General features: G+C 44.9%; 1 non-coding gene across 1 annotated transcript; it reads left to right on the top strand.

Moving 5' to 3' along the window:
- Nucleotides 1-631: 631 nt before the first annotated feature.
- On the top strand, nucleotides 632-706 carry Trnal-caa. Its single transcript has one exon. It is a non-coding gene; the product is annotated as a tRNA-Leu (tRNA).
- Nucleotides 707-19476: the final 18770 nt, after the last annotated feature.

The raw sequence follows: 19476 nt of genomic DNA, 5'->3' as shown, positions 1-19476 counted from the left end.
CTTCCTGGCAGATTAAAACTGTGTGCCCGACCGAGACTCGAACTCGGGACCTTACAAGCAAGACCGATACGTTCCTGCATGTCTTCTGGAGCTGTTGGAATATCGTGATAGACAACGACTTTAATCCAGAATGAGATTTTCACTCTGCAGCGGAGTGTGCGCTGATATGAAACTTCCTGGCAGATTAAAACTGTATGCCCGACCGAGACTCGAACTCGGGACCTTTGCCTTTCGCGGCCAAGTGCTCTACCAACTGAGCTACCGAAGCACGACTCACGGCCGGTACTCACAGCTTTACTTCTGGCAGTACCTCGTCTCCTACCTTCCAAACTTTACAGAAGCTCTCCTGGTAGAGCACTTGCCCGCGAAAGGCAAAGGTCCCGAGTTCGAGTCTCGGTCGGGCACACAGTTTTAATCTGCCAGGAAGTTTCATATCAGCGCACACTCCGCTGCAGAGTGAAAATCTCATTCTGGAAACATCCCCAAGGCTGTGGCTAAGCCATGTTTCCGCAATATCCTTTCTTTCAGGAGTGCTAGTTCTGCTAGGTTCGCAGGAGAGCTTCTGTAAAGTTTGGAAGGTAGGAGACGAGGTACTGGCAGAAGTAAAGCTGTGAGTACCGGCCGTGAGTCGTGCTTCGGTAGCTCAGTTGGTAGAGCACTTGCCCGCAAAAGGCAAAGGTCCCGAGTTCGAGTCTCGGTCGGGCACACAGTTTTAATCTGCCAGGAAGTTTCAACGACTTTAATGCATCCCCAAAGAAAAAAGTCCAGGGAATTTAAACGAGGAGACCTAGCAGGCTATGTAACTGTTCCTCCTCGACCAATCCATCTGGCAGGATACCTTCGGTTCAGAACACGACATGCACGGAAGGCATTATGTGCTGGACAGCCATCGTGTTGATACCACATAAGCATTCTGGTTCTTAGCGGCACTTCATCCATAAGAGGCGGAAGAACTCGTCTGAGGAAGTTGGCATACGTTGTGCCGTTTAGCCTACCGTTGATGAAATAAGGGCCAATAATTGTAGTACCAAGCATCCCACACCAGATGTTAACTCTCCATTGACGCTGATGTTCCACCAGTCTAAGCCATCGTGGGTTGTCGCTGGAGCAATAATGCATGTTCCTTGTATTTACCTGTCCTTTGTTTGAGGAGGATCATTCATCGGTAATCAGAACATTGGAGAAGAAGTTCGGGTTGGCGAGGATTTGCTGCTGTGCCCACTGGCAGAACTGTACACGATTCTGGGAATCATTCCCATGCATTTCTTGATGCAGGTGTACATGGTAAGGATGGAACCGGTGACGTGTAACAATACGGTGTACACTGGTTTTAGGAATGCCAATCTTGTGTTCAAGCTGTCGTGTGCTCACTTGTGGATTCATAGTAACGGAAGCGAGAACAGTAACTTCGGCAGCTTCGTCTGTGCGAGTGCTACGTCGATTACATTGTCGTGGATTGAAACTTCCGTTTCCTGAAGCTTTGTGACAAGACGAGAGAACATCCGTCATGAAGTTGGGTTCTTGTAAGGATATCGCTCTCTGTACAGTTCCGCTGCTTGCGTAGCATTTCGCCTACCTTCAGCAGCAACAACAACAACAACTACAAGAAAAGAAGCGTTATGTCGATGCAGTTTGTAGGAAGGAGAGTCTTTACTGTATGCCTACTCTAAACTAAACTACTGTACTAAATGTTCCCATACATAAGAAAACAGTATTACAATTACTGTTCTCCTAACTTGCATTCCCCACAGATGAGTAGCATTTCTACATTCTCTTCGTTGGTGTACGTGCTACTCACACAACTCTTCAACTGACGATGGTTGACGGAATGAACGGGTGTGCATTTACATTTGTCCTCTGTCAACGTCATCACGTGGATGTGTTCCATTACCCCGAGTATCTGTGAATTGTGAACACCCAGATGTGAATTTGTGGACACCCAGATGTTTACTCACGAGCCGCTGCTGCTCTCCACAGCCACCTTTGTTGTTTTTTATTCCCCAACTGCAGCCGTACAAGGAGAATACATTAGAGATTAGGTGTATAACGCAAGATATCTTCTCATGCTACTTTATTACTTTTATCACGCAAACATCTTTCGGACCCCCCCACACACACAATTATTATTCACTTCCATATCATAAAATTTTACAATGTGTTCTGCACTGTGACTTTAACAACTATTAACTGTAAACTCCCCCCCCCCCCCCCCAATGAACCATGGACCTTGCCGTTGGTGGGGAGGCCTGTGTGCCTCAGCGATACAGATAGCCGTACCGTAGGTACAACCACAACGGAGGGGTATCTGTTGAGAGGCCAAACAAACGTGTGGTTCCTGAAGAGGGGCAGCAGCCTTTTCAGTAGTTGCAAGGGCAACAGCCAGGATGATTGACTGATCTGGCCTTGTAACAGTAAACAAAACGGCCTTGCTGTGCTGGTACTGCGAACGGCTGAAAGCAAGGGCATGCAGCTTTACTGTAGCGAAAGGCTATTTACAATTTGTACAGAAACCAGATGGCAGTTATAAGAGTCGAGGGACATGAAAGTGAAGCAGTGGTTGGGAAGCGAGTAAGACAGGGTTGTAACCTCTCCCCAATGTTATTCAATCTGTATATTGAGCAAGCAGTAAAGGAAACAAAAGAAAAATTCGGAGTAGGTATTAAAATCCATGGAGAAGAAATAAAAACTTTGAGGTTCGCCGATGACATTGTAATTCTGTCAGAGACAGCAAAGGACTTGGAAGAGCAGTTGAACGGAATGGATGGTGTCTTGGAGGGAGGATATAAGATGAACATCAACAAAAGCAAAACAATGATAATGGAATGTAGTCGAATTAAGTCGGGTGATGTTGAGGTTATTAGATTCGGAAATGAGACACTTAAAGTAGTAAAGGAGTTTTGCTATTTGGGGAACAAAATAACTGATGATGGTCGAAGTAGAGAGGATATAAAATGTAGACTGGCAATGGCAAGGAAAGCGTTTCTGAAGAAGAGAAATTTGTTAACATCGAGTATAGATTTAAGTGTCAGGAAGTCATTTCTGAAAGTATTTGTATGGAGTGTAGCCACGTATGGAAGTGAAACATGGACGGTAAATAGTTTGGACAAGAAGAGAATAGAAGCTTTCGAAATGTGGTGCTACAGAAGAATGCTGAAGATTAGATGGGTAGATCACACAACTAATGAGGAAGTATTGAATAGGATTGGGGAGAAGAGAAGTTTGTGGCACAACTTGACCAGAAGAAGGGATCGGTTGGTAGGACATGTTCTGAGGCATCAAGGGATCACCAATTGGTAAAAATCGTAGGGGGAGACCAAGAGATGAATACACTAAGCAGATTCAGAAGGATGTAGGTTGCAGTAGGTACTGGGAGATGAAGAAGCTTGCACAGGATAGAGTTGCATGGAGAGCTGCATCAAACCAGTCTCAGGACTGAAGACCACAACAACAACAACAACATCTTTCGGGTAATATGTGCTACCATCATGAACGTTTGCAGTAATTTGTCCGAGAGAGAACAAGATTCTAAAATTGCCATTTCTACATAGTTAATTCGGTGAGTTTGAGAATGTGTTGTGCCCTAAGAACTTCATCTGACCGCAGTCAAACGTTTCGCAGTTATTCATTCAATATGTTTTGAAAGACAAGATTACCCCATATTTGAAAAGTAAACGTATCTCATCACTATCGACGGAACGCATTCTCTTTAAATGTCATATCAAATGGTTCAAATGGCTCTGAGCACTATGGGACTTAACATCTGAGTTCATCAGTCCCCTAGAACTTAGAACTACTTAAACCTGACTAACCTAAGGACATCACACACATCCATGCCCGAGGCAGGATTCTAACCTGCGACCGTATCGGTCGCGCGGTTCCAGACTGTAGCGCCTAGAACCGCTCGGCCACTCCGGCCGGCCAAATGTCATATCCTACGCGTTACGATATACAGGTAGAAACTATTTGCAGGATGTATTTTTATTCATATGTCAATAAACTTAGGTTGATACTCAAAATTATAGAAAAAATCTGACAAAAAATCACATCCATTGAAGAGATCATATTGGATATTAGTAAAAATAACCAACAAAAAATATCGGTGTTTAATACTCGCCTAAGTGAAGAAACGGGGAATTAACTTATTAAAAATGCTTATTCAGTTTTATCTTTTTTTTTTACAAAATTTCACGTTCGATCATAATAACTCATTTTTTCGTTATTTTCACTACTTTTAATTTTTCCTGTATTAAAGCGACACCTACAGACATCCTTGCGATGATATTTATTCTGTGGCTACCAATTTCGGTGCTTCAGTACGCCGTCCTCAGGCCTTAAATGACGCTGATGGCGTTAACTCCATCCACATATACGATTCATCCATGGCCAACATCTATGAACTGGTTTTCGCAGACTACCTGTAACAACAACGTTCTGTCTCCAGCTACCAACTAGTGAAGCACATCCTCTGACACACTTTGCGTAACTGTTGTTCCATTTGCTCGCCACCGCTCCCCTCCCCCCCCCCCCCCCCCTCCAACCCCCTCCTGGAAAGTGGAACAGAGATTTATAGATATTTTACTAATTGTGAAATGCAGTAACACAGTACTGAGTATGGATCAAAAATTACCTTGAGAAAGGGAGTGGGTTAGAAACTTCATGACTCTAAGGCCCATGGCGTCACAAGCCAGAAAATGTCACCAGTCTAAAATTGGGTAAGCTTCAATTGAATTGCCATCGAGTTCAAACTGGCTCTGAAGTGCGTACACACAGACACACACACACACACACACACGCACACACGCACACACACATCCAGTGGCTCATCATCTGCTCCCGGTTTCTCACTTCTTTTTCATCTTAAATGTGTATGATGCACGTAACATCAAAAATTACGCACAATATTTCCACATCTGTCTCATCTAGATGACTTGTACAGATATATTTATGCAACTGTATTTATGCAACTAGCATTAAACTTCCTCCTAATCTTCGGAAAACTGTAATGATTGTTAACTCAAAAGCAGCGAGTGCATAATCATCGGAGCAGCATGTGACTGTGAGGGGTATCAACAATGCTCACCACTGTAACATTAGTAATATCCTTGTGCAAAATTTTGTCTAAAGATTTGTGACCAAGGAGCCGACGTTCATATTTGCGTCATCTGTACAAATAAAGAAATGTGCGGCCTTCAGCTTTTTCAGAGAGCATCTAGGAGAAGCCTGTCTTTCCTCTTCCAGTCATTAGGGCCTTTGAATGAACAACATCCTGTATCTTTGTTAATAGCCCACACCACTTGTTTAGCTCAATAGTTATTGTGTTACTAGTTCTAGTTTTCAGCTTTTCTTGTGGAGGGAAGAGGCAACTATTCGATGTGGCACCGGTCCACTATTTACGTGATTTCATTATCAATTTACAATATTCGGCTTCGCTTATCGTACGACCAGACCCGCAGTCATTCAGAGAAAAAGCCCGAGCCTTTATTTAATCAGTCACATGCAATTTACATTTCCTAAATTTCAATCGTTCCACATCCTCTGTCGCGCCGCTCCCAAAATCAATCTGAGATAATTACAAATTTCATTGTGCTAAAATTTTGAAGTATTTTAGTTGGTCGAAGTCACACTGGCGACCGCGCCCTTATAATGATTAAATAACGCCTGTTATATGCCTATTGTAACTGTTTTTATTGCTCTGCGTTTTTTCATGGTCGAGCGATGGCTCAGAATTTTATTGTAACAACAACAGTGAACGAAAATCTAAAGTTGGAAGTACTCAGACGGAAATAACAACAAATGAATAAAGCAAGGAAATATATACAGAAACCAATAACAATCCGGAACCAGAACGAAAGAATTTACGGTAAGAGAAAATTCATTATTGCGCTTTATTGAGTGCTAGGCTGCAATCTTTTGCTTTTTAATTTTTATATCGCAGCAGTTCATTACTTTTCTGAATAAGTTAGTCGCATACTTTCATACACTACAGTACGCAGTTTGCTGGTCGAAGATGGTCGGTTTTGGTGCATCTCATTAAAATGGCGTATTCCCGTGTTGAAGTCAATGCAGTCAGTATTGTGGTCATTCAGCAGCGGAGCTAATATTTTCATTTGTCAGTTAATGGCGTTTATCATAAAAACACTTTATTATGATTCATCGGCCTTTCAGTACTATGGTCAAGATTGGTAAAAAACGAAAAAGTCAGAAACAAATTTTAGAACCTCATCTTTAAATGCAGAAAGTAGCGAGGTAGAAATGAACTTAAACCTGGAAGTATTAATGCTACTGTGAGTGAAATCAATATGTAGACTGAAGGTGATACATTTTAGCCAGATGTTCAACAAGCAATGAATATACCGCGAAAGCAGTAGGTCGACCTTCAGCTGACCTTGCATTCCCGCCTGCTCGAGCTTCTAGTGAACTCGAAATAGCACAATTATTGTTTCAAAATCTATTAAAAGCTGAGGTCTCCACTCTTAATACTCAAATATACACATTCAGAAATGAAATTAAAGCACAATTATTGTTTCAAAATCTATTGAAAGCTGAGGTCTCCACTCTTAATACTCAAATATACACATTCAGAAATGAAATTAAAGCTTAGACTTCCAGCCCTAATTCTGACATGTCCACTCTTATTACTAATATTCTTCTCTACTACAGATGAAATGAGCACGTTTAAAAGTGAAATTGCTATGATGGTAGTGATGAAATGATCTCAAAGTTCTATGAGGCAGCAAAATCACAACACAGCATTTCAAACATACGCAAACAGAAAATTCTATAGATGATTTCCATTCATTACCTTCTGCAATTCTTGAGCAACTGGATGAACATAATGTAACAAATAATAGAAATGACTTCATTATCCTACCATTTGGAACTCCGCAATTAGGAGATGATCGCAATAATACAGAAAAATTTGAAAGTTGCTTTTCCGTATTGCCATTTGCAGACGACGATTTGTTCACTGAAAGGGGAAACGTTGACTCAGTATCCGTAGTCAACTGAAACGCAAGTAAAGGGCTATCACAAAATAAATTTGTCACGGAGGTAAACTGTGTGACAGTTGCGAAGAAATTTAAAACAATTTATATAAAAAGGGCACCGAAATGGCCATACTACCTCATATTACTCATGAACACAGTGCAACGTGAATTGAACATTGGCACATTTGGTACAAAGTCCTCGCTCAGGTGACTGGTAAATGGAAAAATTTTAGTACACAAAATTAATTGGACAGAAAATATTGCAAGAGGTCCATGATTAAGGAATTTGTTGCTAGCGCACTCGAGCAGATGTAATTTCGATGGATTGCTCGCGCTGCCTGCGACATGTAAGCTATTAGAGAATCTCAGACCAAAGAGCAGTGTTGACTGCAGTAGGAACTGTGTGTTAGTAGCAGTAAGTAGTGGCTAGCAGTCGTGTGTGTGGAGTTGGCTGGGCCGCTCGTGGGCGAGCGATGGCGGTGCCTGAGCGTTGTAGTATAAGGTAAAAGCAGCCTCGCGCATTTGTAGGATTGTTAAATCAAGTCCCATGTAAATGTTTCAAAAAAAATCTCTTAGTAATAATCTTTCTCATAAAAGGTAACTTTTGACAATCATTCATTTCAATTTAAAGAATTCACTAATTTGCCCAATCCTTGGTCATCTCGATTACTGAAAAGAAAAATCAGTTGTTTCCTGTTATATAAGACAAATCTATCGGTCAGCATTGCACTGAGTTGCGCCAGAAAATTTTCTTATAGGAGCAGATATACACGCGCTATCCGGCGACCTAATTGAGGTAAGATTTTTCAATTTATTCAGAATGAATTTTCAGGGCCATGACGCAGCACTGCTGACGTCCAATAGTTACCAGTTTAAATTCACAGTCATTATTGAAACGTTATAAGTGAGCGACAATTTTTATTGAGAGATTAGTCACATTGTATTATTGCTAGGTTACGGAAATTATTTTGTTGGGAGGTTACACTAATTATATTTTTTACTGTTCGGAGGTTTAGGAATTTATTTGTTGGGAGGTTACAATATAAAAGTCCATAAAGCTAAACTTAACTAAACTCGGTCCGAACAGGCCTTAGAAGGTCCAACGGTACCGACCGGCCGCCGTGTCATCCACAGTCCACAGGCGTCACTGGATGCGGATACGGAGGGGCATGTGGTCAGCACCCCGCTCTCGCCGAGACAGGAGCCGCACTTCTCAATCAAGTAGCTCCTCAGTTTGCCTCACAAGGGCTGAGTGCACCCCGCTTGCCAACAGCGCTCGGCAGACCGGATGGTCACCCATCCAAGTGCTCGCCCAGCCCGACAGCAGTTAACGTAGGTGATTTGCCGGGAATCGGTGTTACCACTGCGGCAAGGCCGTTGGCATATAAGCCCATACCAAATAAGAAATCAAGTACCCGAGTACCTAAAGTTTGATTATAGTGAAAAACATATTAGTGGTGTGCGTAGGACAAGCAGTAACAAAGCCTTTTCCTCCAAGAGAGTGTGCTGCCAAAGAGGTGTCGGCGGATTCCGCTGCACAGGCACTCAAAACGCGTCTCCAACTCCAACGTTCGCTGAGAAAATTTCACATCGCATATACACGATTTTCCGCGACCACCGGTCAGGTATGAGCTACGTTGCAGGCGCACCAAAAGTGAAATGTGATAGTCGCTGGACGTCTGTGCAGTGCACATTATTGAACTTTCGAATGTACCCGCCAATAAGAGTACAACTAAATAAAACTATGGACACGTTGATATTCGCGTGAATTTAACAACTTTTGACTTTGTTAATAAGCAATGTATTATTCAAACAAAGAGTCTGAATATACATTATTCCTACGCAAAAATCAAATCCACGGCTTTCCAATTGACTAAAATTCAGTTAAAAATGAGTAATTGTACATATTGGCCCTGTCTTGTCATCTATCGTTAAGAAACGAATCCAAGTTTTCATCTATTGTATGTGTATTTGAAACGTCCACTTAGAAAAATTTATGAATTACTGTTCACATCCAACTGCCCAACACTACAATAGCAAATAATCCAACAATTCAAACCAGCCGCAGACTGCACACAGCACAGTCAGTGATTTTCATACAGAGCGCTACGTGGCGTTATCAACATAAAAACCTAAACAGCCTACTTACATATTTAGCTATGTATTTTAACTCAGTGTGCACCATAGAAGCGCATGTTTTCAAAAGACTGATGTCACAGGACAAATGCGTCTGAATCACAGAGCGTTGGCACTACTGCACGTATGCGGGCAGACATTGGTGTGGGAACCAACAAGACAACACTGAGTGCGGGGACTGCGAGCCCACTATGGAAATCAGACCAGATGACTGCCTCAAACGGGGTGACCCGCATCTTTCACCACAACTAGTGTTCTTGGTAAAATGTCGATATACCGATATTTTCAAGAAAATATCGATATAAACTGGCGATACATTTTCCTCCAATATACCGATATCAAAATGACAATTTCGAGTGCCGATATTTTTACTTTACATTACATTTCTTTCACAATTCTCGTTTAATATTGGAAAGTCTCCTTTAGAAACTGTAGCAGAAAATAGTTTTTCTTCCACTGCGTGAGTCTTACCACTTTTTGAGCTTTCATCACGTCCAGTCTTACAGTTGCTGAAAATGATGAACAAAAATCTAAATGAGGAGATTGGTCTTTACGATGGGCGAAGACGTGTGAGGGAAAATGCTGACGTAATAGGTGCTCGGCGCTACCAACGGAAACTGCAACACTTAGCTGCACCACGCACTACACTACACTACGATTTCTAGATCGCTGGCGTTGGCAGAAATGAAAAAACACGGATGTCGACATGAAGTGTTCCGGACAAACTCGATATGTGACGAAACTGAACGACGGACCCATCGAAAGCCTTGCACTCTGCCACTCACATGCAGTTACCACTGTTAGCGAAGTGGTTATCGCGAAGCGTGAACCTGCATCGTTTCCCGTCCCTTCTCCTTATCAGTGTTTTCCACATATTCCTTTCCTCTCCGATTCTGCGTAGAACCTCCTCATTCCTTACCTTATCAGTCCGCCTAATTTTCCACATTCGTCTATAGCACCACATCTCAAATGCTTCGATTCTCTTGTGTTCCGGTTTTCCCACAGTCCATGTTTCACTACCATACGATGCTGTACTCCAGACGTACATCCACAGAAATTTCTTCATCAAATTAAGGCCGGTATTTGATATTAGTAGACTTCTCTTGGCCAGAAATGCCTTTTTTGCCATAGCGAGTCTGCTTTTGATGTCCTCCTTGCTCCGTCCGTCATTGGTTATTTCACTGCCTAGGTAGCAGAATTCCTTAACTTCATTGACTTCGTGACCGTCAATCCTGATGTTAAGTTTCTCGCTGTTCTCATTTCTACTATTTCTCATTACCTTCGTCTTTCTCCAATTTACTCACAAACCATACTGTGTACTCATTAGACTGTTCATTCCGTTCAGCAGATCATTTAATTCTTCTTCACTTTCACTCAGGATAGCAATGTCATCAGCGAATCGTGTCATTGATATCCTTTCACCTTGTATTTTAATTCCACTCCTGAACCTTTCTTTTATTTCCGTCATTGCTTCCTCGATGTACAGATTGAAGAGTAGGGGCGAAAGGCTACAGCCTTGTCTTACACCCTTCTTAATACGAGCACTTCGTTCTTGATCGTCCACTCTTATTATTCCCTCTTGGTTGTTGTACATATTGTATATGACCCGTCTCTCCCTATAGCTTACCCCTACTTTTTTCAGAATCTCGAACAGCTTGCACCATTTTATATTGTCGAACGCTTTTTCCAGGTCGACAAATCCTATGAAAGTGTCTTGATTTTTCTTTAGCCTTGCTTCCATTATTAGCCGTAACGTCAGAATTGCCTCTCTCGTCCCTTTACTTTTCCTAAAGCCAAACTGATCGTCACCTAGCGCATCCTCAATTTTCTTTTCCATTCTTCTGTATATTATTCTTGTAAGCAGCTTCGATGCATGAGCTGTTAAGCTGGTTGTGCGATAATTCTCGCACTTGTCAGCTCTTGCCGTCTTCGGAATTGTGTGGATGATGCTTTTCCGAAAGTCAGATGGTATATCGCCAGACTCATATATTCTACACACCAACGTGAATAGTCGTTTTGTTGCCACTTCCCCCAATGATTCTGATGGAATGTTATCTATCCCTTCTGCCTTATTTGACCGTAAGTCCTCCAAAGCTCTTTTAAATTCCGATTCTAATACTGGATCCCCTACCTCTTCTAAATCGACTCCTGCTTCTTCTTCTATCACATCAGACAAATCTTCACCCTCATAGAGGCTTTCAAGGTATTCTTTCCACCTATCTGCCCTCTCCTCTGCATTTAACAGTGGAATTCCCGTTGCACTCTTAATGTTACCACCGTTGCTTTTAATGTCACCAAAGGTTGTTTTGACTTTCCTGTATGCTGAGTCTGTCCTTCCGACAATCATATCTTTTTCGATGTCTTCACATACAGCGATTTGATGACTGCTCTTGCTGTACACACATCAGCCAGAACTTTATGACCACGTACTTAATACCCGGTATGTCCACCTTTGGCACAGATAACGGCAGCGACGCGCCCTGGAATGGAAGCAATGAGGCCCATGTAGGTCGCTGGAAGGAGTTGTCACCACACCTGCACACACAAGTCACTTACTTACCGTAAATCCTGGGGACGTGGGCGACGAGCTCTAACGCCACTTTCAGTCACATGGATAGTCACATCGATCGAGTTGGAGGGGAGGGGGGGCAGCACATCGATTGGAACCCGCCACTGTGTTCCTCGAACCACTCCATCACACTCCTAGCCTTATGACAAGGCGTATTATGTTGTTGAAATATGCTACTGCCATCGGGAAACATGACAGGTGTGAAGGGGTGTACGTGGTCTGCAACCAGCGCACGATACTCTTTGGCCGTGATGGTGCCTTGCGCGAGCTCCACTGGACCCATGGATGTCAGCGTTCCTCACAAGGGAACTTCCCCATCGCACCCCCCTCAGATTTAGTTTTAAGTTGGCACAGTGGATAGGCCTTGAAAAACTGAACACAGATCAATCGAGAAAACAGGAAGAAGTTGTGTGGAACTATGAAAAAAATAAGCAAAATATACGAACTGAGTAGTCCATGTGCAAGATAGGCGCCATGGTCCCGTGGTTAGCGTGAGCAGCTGCGGAACGAGGGGTCCTTGGTTCAAGTCTTCCCTAGAGTGAAAATTTTATTTTCGCAAAGTTGTGATCTGTCTGTTCGTTCATTGACGTTCACTGTAGCAAGCTTAGTGTCTGTGTTTTGCGACCGCACCACAAAACCGTGCGATTAGTAGACGAAAGGAGGTGCCTCTCCAATGGGAATCGAAAACATTTGATCGCGAGGTCATAGGTCAACCGATTCCTCCACAGGAAACCACGTCTGATACATTCTATACGACACTGGTGACGGCATGTGCGTCACATGACAGGAATATGTTGTCGACCCACCTAACTTGTACACTTGTCGAATGGGTTTTACCTTGCCCGATTTAGGTTTTCTTGTGCATGTGACAATCACTCCCAAAAAAGTGGGGAAAACATAAGAGTGTGTCACATAAACTGCAACAATTGAATGCAACAGTTTCACAGTCGCACAGTTTTCCCTGTGCTCTGTCAAAAGATACGTTTTTAACGGTTTTCAAAGTTTTCAAATTTTTGCTTGTGTAGACCGTCAAATCTTGCATATGTCCAAGCAAATCTGAACATGTCATGGAATTTTGGAGAGCGAAGTTGATTATGTGTGAGTGCCTGAACTTTGATAATTGGGTGAAAATAAAAAGTTAATCTTTTCACTCGAGGGAAGACTTGAACCAAGGACCTCTCACTCCGTAGCTACTCATGCTAACCACGGGACCACGGCGCTTCTGGACTCACACTTGTCCCTGATGTTGCCTATGTTGCGCATGGACTACTCAGTTTGTATATTTTGCTTATTTTTTTCATAGTTCCACACAACTTCTTCCCGTTTTCCCGATTGATCTGTGTTCAGTTTTTCAAGGCCTATCCACTGTGCCAACTTATAACTAAATCTGAGGGGGTGAGCGATGGGGAGGTTCCCTTGTCAGAGGGTATTGGAGCCGCCTCCAGCTTGTCCCCTACCCACAGTACAGGTGTCAAAGGAGCTGTTCCCCTGGAAGACGACGCATTCGCGCCCTCCCATCGGCATGATGGAGAAGGTATCGAGATTCATCGGTCCTGCAACGCTCTGGCACTGTGCCAACTTATAACTAAATCTGAGGGGGGTGCGATGGGGAGGTCCCCTTGTCAGAGGATATTGGAGCCCCCGCCAGCTTGTCCCCTACCCACAGTACAGGTGTCAAAGGAGCTGTTCCCCTGGAAGACGACGCATTCGCGCCCTCCCATCGGCATGATGGAGAAGGTATCGAGATTCATCGGTCCTGCAACGCTCTGGCACTGTGCCAACTTATAACTAAATCTGAGGGGGGTGCGATGGGGAGGTCCCCTTGTCAGAGGATATTGGAGCCCCCGCCAGCTTGTCCCCTACCCACAGTACAGGTGTCAAAGGAGCTGTTCCCCTGGAAGACGACGCATTCGCGCCCTCCCATCGGCATGATGGAGAAGGTATCGAGATTCATCGGTCCTGCAACGCCCTGGCACTGTGCCAACTTATAACTAAATCCGAGGGGGGTGCGATGGGGAGGTCCCCTTGTCAGAGGATATTGGAGCCCCCGCCAGCTTGTCCCCTACCCACAGTAAAGGTGTCAAAGGAGCTGCTCCCCTGGAAGACGACGCATTCGCGCCCTCCCATCGGCATGATGGAGAAGGTATCGAGATTCATCGGTCCTGCAACGCTCTGCCACTGCGCCATCGTCCAGTGCCGATTTCAGTCACAGCTGCCGGCGTCACGGTGATGACGTTGGCACATACGTGGCTCGTCGGCTGCGTAGGAACAGCGTTAGAAATGTTCATTGCACTGTGTGTTCAGACAACGCTAAAATCTGACATTGGTTCTGCCACAGTCCGCCGCCTGTCCTGTTCTCCCAGTCTGCCCAGCCGACGACGTCCGACATCTGTAATGAAGGGTGGCCGCCCAACCACACGACGTCTGGACGTGTTTTCACCCTGGTTTCGTCACGTGTTGAAGACACTCCTCGAGCACCCGACAAATCGTTCAGATTTCGAAATGCTCGTGCCGAGCCCCCGGGCTCGGCACGAGCAGATAGACTGCGCGCCTTCCGCATTCTGCACACGGACCGCACACTTTCTGATACTACATGCACCGTGCGTGTGTCTGACTAAGAGTCATTCCTCGCCAGGTGACACTTCTATCGCCTGGATGAGTTTACATCGACAGCAGGCCAGTGGTTATTATGTTCTGGCTGAACGGTGTATGACTGATTAAAAAGAATCGCGGACTTCTTCTTGAACCATTAAAGGCTCGATTCGTAGTCATACACAAACCGAAAACGAACATGGAAAGTTAGTAATGAAATCACTCCATTGCCGGATCGATGCCATAACGAAGTATTGCGCCTTCCCCGCAAGAAAAGCTGAAAAATAAAACTGTAACACAACAAATGTTGAGATAAACATGTGATCTGGAGAAATACACTACAGGCCATTGAAATTGCTACACCACGAAGATGACGTGCTACAGACGCGAAATTTAACCGACAGGAAGAAGATGCTGTGATATGCAAATGCTTAGCTTTCCAGAGCATTCACACAAGGTTGGCACCGGTGGCGACACCTACAACTTGCTGACATGAGGAAAGTTTCCAGCCGATTTCTCATACACAAACAGCAGTTGACCGGCGTCGCCTGGTGAAACGTTGCTGTGATGCCTCGTGTAAGGATGAGAAATGCGTACCATTACGTTTCCGACTTTGATAAAGGTCGGATTGTAGCCTATCGCGATAGCAGTTTATCGTATGGCAACATTGCTACTGGCGTTGGTCGAGATCCAATGACTGTTAGCAGAATATGGAATAGGTGGGTTTAAGAGGGTAATACGGAACGCCGTGCTGGATCCCAACGGCCTCGTATCACTAGCAGTCGAGATGACAGGCATCTTATCCGCATGGCTATAACGGATCGTGTAGGTACGTCTTGATACCCTGCATCAACAGCTCGGGACGTTTGCATGACAACAACCATCTGCACGAACAGTTCGAAGACGTTTGCAGCAGGATGGACTATCAGCTCGGAGACCATGGCTGCGGTTACCCTTGACGCTGCATCACAGACAGGAGCACCTGCGATGGTATACTCAACGACGAACCTGCGTGCACGAATGGCAAAACATTATTTTTTCGGATGAATCCAGGTTCTGTTTACAGCATCATGATGGTCGCATCCGTGTTTGGCCACATCGCCGTGAACTCACATTGGAAGCGTGTATTCCTCATCGCCATACTGGCGTATCACCCGGCGTGATGGTACGGGGTGCCTTTGGTTACACGTCTCGGTCACCTCTTGTTCGCATTGACGGCACTATGAACAGTGGACGTTACATTTCAGATGTGTTACGACCCATGGCTCTACCCTTCATTCGATCCCTGCGAAACCCTACATTTCAGCAGGATAATGCACGACCGCATGTTGCAGGTGCTGTACGGGCCTTTCTGGATACAGAAAATGTTCGACTGCTGCCCTGGACAGCACATTCTCCAGATCTCTCACCAACTGAAAACGTCTGGTCAATGGTGGCCGAGCAACTGGCTCGTCACAATACGCCAGTCACTACTCTTGATGAACTGTGGTATAGTGTTGACGCTGCATGGGCAGCTGTACCTGTACACGCCATCCAAGCTCTGTTTGGCTCAATGCCCAGGCGTATCAAGGCCGTTATTACAGCCAGAGGTGGTTGTTCTGGGTACTGATTTCTCAGGATCTATGCACCCAAATTGCGTGAAAATGTAATCACATGTCAGTTCTAGTATAATATATTTGTGCAATGAATACCCGTTTATCATCTGCATTTCTCCTTGGTGTAGCAATTTTAATGGCCAGTAGTGTAATTAACTACAGCCCACGACGCGTAGATTCTGATGGCTGGAAGAGGAAAAACAATTGCGAACAGCCACGCTTCTCCCGGCTGCTCTCTGAAAAAATGGAAGGCCGCACCTTCCTCTGTTTGTACAGGTAACGTAAATATGAACATAGACTGGTCAGTTACAGCACAGAGAGAAAGGCATCCGAGTTCATTGAATACGCATATCTGTTTCCTGTTGTTTTTAAATGCAGAGATACGACATGAAGATGAGAGGCTGAGTTTCCTGGATAGTGCGTATCTCGGAGTTCGCATTTCTCCGAGATCGTGTTCCTTGTGAACATCGGAAGCCGAAATATGATGCTGCTTCAACAAGACTGGACTTGCAGACTAATTTTGAATGTTTTCTTTTTTTGCGTATTGAAACTTTCTTAGTATTATCGTGTGCTATAAGAGCCGAAAGACGCTACGAGTGGCTTGTCATTGTTATTGCACTGCCAGAGCCGCCATCAACATCGAAGTCGCCACCATTGTCCATTCATTTCTTCTTTTTACACGCATAATGTACGTACATCATTCGCTATATGCTGCTACTAATAGAATCTATATATTTTGCTTATCAAATACTTGTTTAATACAAGAAAGCAGTGATTCCGCTGCTTGCATATTACAGAATCTGAGGTGTTTAAGGAGCGTGACACTCACTGAAAGACTAACGGCGATGACGAAGAGGCAGCACCATCCAATCCTAAGCGTGAGATGTGTCAACACCAAATTTGGAGCGGTGGTGCTAGTTCATCTCAGACACTGCAAAATATATCTGCCACCAAGACTGATGTTGAGGAGTCATGACCTCCACAGAACACAATGGATCCCCTCTTGCCCTGTCGCAGCGGGTGACACGCTACGAGAGGAAGACAGCTGAAAACGTAGTAAAGGCTAAGCGTAGTCGTTCGCAGGCAATGAACCTAAGGTTTATCAACATCACGTAGGAATGCGAGACAGACAGTGAAACTTATTCCCTTCCAAATAAATGCATAAGTAGAGCAGAACACTTCATACAATCCGCGGCAATCGCTGACTTGGTTGCCTATTTCAGACTGGTGTGCCTTTGTTGTTCTTTGCACCTGATGTCAAAAATCCTAGCCGTCTGGCAGATGTATGCCATACCACATTCACCTCGTATGTGGTAAAAGCCCGCAGACCCACATTGTCCTTCATACTACCTAGCGGAACCTTAACCTTGGTGGGTGATGGATGTTTGAGGAGAATTCTGCTGATTTTGGCAGATTTTGGCTGACTTACGGGAAATATGCAACCTTCTTCATTTCTTCTTGTATTTTTTCAGGAATCTGCGACAAGGAAACAGGGCAGTCGTAGCATATAGTATATCGACGTCAATACTTGCCTCAATAAGTCCAGGAGAGCACCGTCGAACTTTTCTCCAATCAGCTCAAGAGAACCGTTTAGTGGTACACGGATGAACAGGGAGACCACGTCGAAACTGACCATAATGTCAGTGACCATGATCTGTAGCTGCCTGAGGCGTTGCAGTAAATCCTCTGAATGTGGTGGGCACATTTCTCCACATATCTACATCTACATCTATACTCCGCGAGCCACCTTACGGTGTGTGGCGGAGGGTACTTATTGCACATATGGCGAGAGCATCTTCTTAAGGTGTTGAGCAGTAAGGTAGGTTGCTGCGCCAGTGTTGCTGACTATCGGACGGAGAGAAACTCCTTCCTTGTGCACCTTAGGAAGGCCGTTAAGTCTGGGTGGTACTGGTGCTTTTTCTCTTAGCCGCTTCCTTTCCAGAAAGCCAGTTTTGTTTCGAAGAGCACTAGTCTTCTTATCCATCTTGTCTGTGGCGACCCTTCATCCTGGTCTGCACGCTGGGTCACCCAGAAGTCGTCGCACCTTACTGCCATAATCTGCCTTCTCTAGCGCGAGGGTAGCACTCTCCTTATCTGCCGGCAACATCACAATGCTGTAATCTTTCAGGAGTTGTTTGAGGGCCAGCCTCTCATCACCAGCGGTTTGATTTGGGCAGCTTGGCTATGGTGAGCGCCCTACTCGTCTCTCGTCCGATTTTTTCAGCCTCAATGGCAGGACGTATCAGGGCAACCTGCTCCACTACACAGGCGAAGTCCACAACGGGAACATTTCTGGTGATACACTACTGGCCATCAAAATTCCTACACCAAGAAGAAATGCATATGATGAACGGGTATTCATTGGACAAGTATATTATACTAGAAGTGACGTGTGATTACATTTTCACGCAGTTTGGGTGCATAGATCCTGAGAAATCAGTTCCCAGAACAACCACCTCTGGCCGTAATAACAGCCTTCATACGCCTGGGCATTGAGTCAAACAGAGCTTGGATGGCGTGTACAGGTACAGCTGACCATGTAGCTTCAACACTATACCATAGTTCATCAAGAGTAGTGACTGGCGTATTGTGACTAGCCAGTTGCTCCGCCACCATGACCAGACGTTTTCAAATGATGAGAGATCTGGAGAATGTGCTGGCCAGGGCACCAGTCGAACATTTTCTGTATCCATACAGGCCCGTACAAGACCTGCAACATGCGGCCGCGCATTATCCTGCTGAAATGTAGGGTTTCGCAGGGATCGAATGAAGGGGAGAGCCACGGGTCGTAACACATCTGAAATGTAACATCCTGTTCCAAGTGCCGTCAGTGCGAACACGAGGTGACCGAGACGTGTAACCAGTGGCACCCCATAACATCACACCGGGTGATACGCCAGTAAGGCGATGACGAATACATGCTTCCAATGTGCGTTCACCGTGATGTCGTCAAACACGGATGCGACCATCATGATGCTGTAAACAGAACAGGATTCACCCGAAAAAATGTTGTTCTGCCATTTGTGCACTCATGTTCGTCGTCCAGTACACCATCGCAGGCGCTCCTGTCTGTGAAGCAGCGTCAAAGGTAACCGCAGCCATGATCTCCGAGCTGATAGTCCATGCTGCTGCAAATCTCGTTGAACTCTTCGTGCAGATGGTTGTTGTCTTGCAAACGTCCCTATCTGTTGACTCAGGGATCGAGACGTGGCTGCACGATCCGTTACAGCCATGCGGATAAGATGCCTCTCATCTCGACTGCTAGTGATACGAGGCCGTTGGGATCCAGCACGGCGTTCCGTATTACCCTCCTGAACCCACCGATTCCATATTCTGCTAGCAGTCATTGGGTCTCGTCCAACGCGAGCAGCAATGTCGTGACACGATAAACCGCAATCGCGATAGGCTGCAGTCCGACCTTTATCAAAGTCGGAAACGGTACGCATTTCTCCTCCTTACACGAGGCATCACAACAACGTTTCACCAGGCGACGCCGGTGAACTGCTGTTTGTGTATGAGAAATCGGTTGGAAACTTTCCTCATGTCAGCATTTTGTAAGTGTCGCCAGCGGCACCAACCTTGTGTGAATGCTCTGAAA

Source organism: Schistocerca americana, chromosome 3, assembly GCF_021461395.2.
Source record: "Schistocerca americana isolate TAMUIC-IGC-003095 chromosome 3, iqSchAmer2.1, whole genome shotgun sequence".
In the NCBI taxonomy this organism is placed as follows: domain Eukaryota; kingdom Metazoa; phylum Arthropoda; class Insecta; order Orthoptera; family Acrididae; genus Schistocerca; species Schistocerca americana.
This window is presented reverse-complemented; position numbering and strand designations above follow the sequence as displayed.